General features: G+C 35.3%; 1 long non-coding RNA gene across 1 annotated transcript; it reads right to left on the reverse strand.

Annotated features, from left to right (window-relative positions):
* Positions 1-1011: 1011 nt before the first annotated feature.
* Positions 1012-2830, reverse strand: LOC131617537 (uncharacterized). The gene is made up of 2 exons (XR_009288606.1): positions 2693-2830; positions 1012-1247 (listed from the first exon to the last, which is right to left on the reverse strand). It is a non-coding gene; the product is annotated as an uncharacterized LOC131617537 (long non-coding RNA).
* Positions 2831-4179: the final 1349 nt, after the last annotated feature.

Consider the following 4179-nt stretch of genomic DNA (forward strand, 5'->3'; position numbering starts at 1 on the left):
ATTTTAGTCTCTAAATATTTACTATTTTAGTGAACCATGACATTAACTAATTTTGAATGTTTCACTTTTTGGTTATTTTAATGCTAATACAATTTTATGTCATGCAACTTTAATTTGTTGCAAGTATTTTATGATAATTTTTATTAGTTGATATTATCATTTATTATTATATAATGCTAAAAGATAGTAAAAATATATTATCTAATTTATTTAAGAACATACAAATTTTGAGTAACTTATATGAAAAAAAATATGACGACTCGTCATTTAGTCCTTAAGCAAAAAAAAATATTTGGACAACCCACTACCCAACCCAATCCAACCAAAAAATTAGTGGGTTTGCCCAAACCGGCCCATTGATGTAACGGGTGGTTAATTTACAACACTCAAACCGGAGTGTCCAATATGGGTTGGGTCTTGGGTTTGGCCAAACCCAATCCAAACCGACCCATGTACACCCCTATTGTTAATTAGGGATTAATCAAGATGAGGATCATGATAACAATTGAAAGGGGAATTAGGTTAACATCATGACCATTGAGCACCTTATGAAACAAAGTTTTCTTCCCTCCTTTAGTACAAACTCAACGACGCGATCTTCTTCAACTCATGACCGCCATGCTGACACGCCCACAACGACGGTTGCAGCGGTGATTCCTTTACCATCTCCGAATGCCTCTCTTGTCCCTCAAAATCTTTGTTCGCTCTTCTCACCACATCTCATCTCTCTCGCTTTCGATTCCACTATTCGATGCAATCTCTCCTCAATAATCTTTTCCAAACGTGAATTTAACAACAATCATATGAGCGTGAATCAGAGAAGGGATATTGTAACACCCCAATTCTACCCGCGGAATTTAAATAAAATCAGAGTATAAAAATTCATAAACAAACAATTGAGGTATCACATAATCATCCTCAAAAACAATTCACCTCGTCGCATAAAGCGGATACATAGCATTCACAAATACAGAAGGACTGAAAACATCAAATAATAGTCTTTAACATGAATTAACTTCCATAGAAGTGCAACGGAAACTCAACAATTAGTTCAAGATTTCATAGCATCTTAATTCAACAATTAAAGCACTTTAAAGCGACAATCTCAAACAAATAACTCAAGTGTATGCCAAAACATAAAAATCCAAAAGCAAGTGAATCAACTCGTTCGTCCCCCCCGAGTGCTACGTATCAGAGCGACAACGACTCAAAACCAACTCGGCTAACCTCCTCTCAATGCGAATCACCTGCACGTTACCAATATAAAGGCAACGGCGAAACAAAGAAAGGGTGAGATATCAATTCATATAATTGAGCGCATGATAAATTATATATTAGAAATTAGACATATTCGGTTAATCGCATTCACAAGTATTGATATTCTCATATTATTCACCAAGTCATTAATTCACAATTCAAATACTTCTGTCATATAACAAGTCACAAAATTACAATCACAATATAGTCACAAAACGTCACAATGTATAAATCACATAAGACACATGGGACACGACTCATGTATATGCATGTGGTACCAATCGGAGCTTCAGCTCCCGTCACCAATTGCCATTTGGCCCGTCATGTTTGCCATAGTTTTCAGGCCATCATGTTTGCCATAGTTTTCAGGCCGTCATGTTTGCCATAGTTTTCAGGCCGTCACAGAGTATATGCAAATGTATGTGACTCGATGAACCGAACATCACACAACATCATCATCATCATTTACTTCACAAAATATTCATCACAAGGTACACGCCCATATCAAAATTATCATTATTAACTCAAGTAATAACACTCACACATTTTTCGACAACATCATGTAAACAACGGAACAATTCCGGAAATTCATCAAATCAACGAACGAATACCATTAGCAAAAGAATCACAAAGATATTCACAACAATCACATTCACGGTCAAATTCACAAGATACCGTAATTTACCGCTAAACCGAATAGTTAATCTAAGTTTAATTTATTCTAATTAAATAGGCTAAAAAAATATTTAATTCAACTATTAATTTAATCGACCGATTAATATCACAATTTCGACAAAAGAACACCACCACGTTAATGTACTAATTAAACTTATCTACCGTGTAAATTTTCATCAAATTCCGAACAACTAAATATACCGCTTAATTCGACTATTTCGATAAAACGGGACTGTTTTGAATCTTATATTATAACTGTTACTAATGCCAATTCAAGTGATTTCTTCCCTAACATGCACTACTATTGTTTTCATTATAAGTTCTAAAATCATAATTGATTTCAATGCTAGTGTATTACTGTAACAGGGGCATTCCAGATTCTTAACTTATTTATCCTACTTCTAATACATATTACCTCATATCATTATATATATTTTCTTAAGGAACAGCAGTAACCATGAAAAGAATTTAATGTAACATAGTGTTGAACAGCAACTAACTTAAAAACACTAAAGACCAAAAGGAAGAAAGTGGCATAAACGAAATACACATGGTTGCTGCCCATCATGGTTACGTTTCGTACCCACATCATGTTTATTTCCAAAAACGACAGCCATTTCAACAATAGCAGAAAACATAAATCACGGATTTTCAGTTCCCAACAACAATTTAACACAACAAATGCAATAAATCTATACACCCAATCCCCAACATACAAAATTTCATAAGCCCCATTATAAGAAGAGAACCACACCCTTACCTTGGATTGAGTGCAGCTCTAATGGATTCTTGGAGAAATTTGGAGAAAATAGCTCTTGAATGGAATCCCTCTTTGGCCTCCTCCTTCCCTCTAAAACCCTAGTTTTCTTTCTTTCTCCCAAATGACTTTCTCTCTATATTTCTTTTCTGGTTTTTTTCTCTACTCTATCTCTCACTCTAACTACACAAAACCTATTATTTCTATAATATTGGGCTTAATAAATAACACCCCCTTCACCAATCTTTACTAAATCAAAAATAGGCCCAATAAACTCATTAACTCAAAATAAATTAAAATACTATTTCTAACACTATTCCACTATTATTCCATAAAAATAATATCTGATTATTTAATATATCAGTTTAATACTCAATAACTCATATTTACGGTCTAATCTCAATTACTCAGAAAATTCCCAAAACGCTACATATTAGCTTATTAATATTTCTAATACTAAAAATATTAAAATTTTAGATTAAATGTCGATCCGCTATCCCGAACTAATACCGACTAAATCGCTTCAAAACGCAAAAATTCAATAAACATCACAAACGTCTAAATTAAGCGAATAAATAAATTTCCGGGCGTTACAACTCTCCCCCACTAGAATATTTTCGTCCTCGAAAATAGAAATTTACCTGATTCAAATAACTCGGGATAGGAGTCTCGCATCTTGCTCTCCAGCTCCCAGGTTAGGCTCTCACCAGCAGCTCCCAACCAGACAACTTTCACCAATGGAATCTCTTTGCCTCTTAGAACCTTCACTTCGCGGTCCATAATTCCCCTAGGTACATGGTTCGATTCCTGCGGGAGGCAAAAACAATATTTCCTAGGCAGCCGATAAGCGGACCTAGGGGGGATTATTGATTAAGCCGGTAACATGCTCGGTTGGCCGACACGGTTGATGCGTGCAGCGGATATCGGGGTGTTACAGATATAGGCTTATCGGTCAAAGACACTCCGACAATGCTTCAACTGCGACGATAATGGAGAGAACACCAGAAAATCTTCAGGTGATACTTCCTTTCTTTAATGCTTCATGATACTTTTTATTTTCTCGTTTTTGGCTTAATACTTGTTCATGCTTCAGTGTGATTATTGATGTTGCAAGTGACGTTGGAGTTATTGATAAGGAATAAGGATGGATGTGCGTTGAAGTTGAAGTTGTCGTGTTCTTGTGGATAAACTGATGATGATGCGTGTTGTGGTTGTTGAGAGTGTCAATGATTGGTGAAGGTTTTTGTGAAGTGGAATAGGGGAAAGAGTCTTGTGAGTTGGAGTTGTGAATTTTTGTGGATTGAATCGAGAGAATCACTATGGTGATGATATTGCAGAAGAAAAGTGAAGAGAGAAGATTGAAGGGTTGAAGATGATGATATGAAGATGAAAGGCTATGGAAGCTTGAAGATGTGTTAGCAACATGAAGATACTCAAACTCATGTTTAATATCTTCATGATTTCTCCTTTTCTATGTAATGATTCAAAGT

This window comes from Vicia villosa, linkage group LG7 (assembly GCF_029867415.1).
Source record: "Vicia villosa cultivar HV-30 ecotype Madison, WI linkage group LG7, Vvil1.0, whole genome shotgun sequence".
NCBI lineage: Eukaryota > Viridiplantae > Streptophyta > Magnoliopsida > Fabales > Fabaceae > Vicia > Vicia villosa.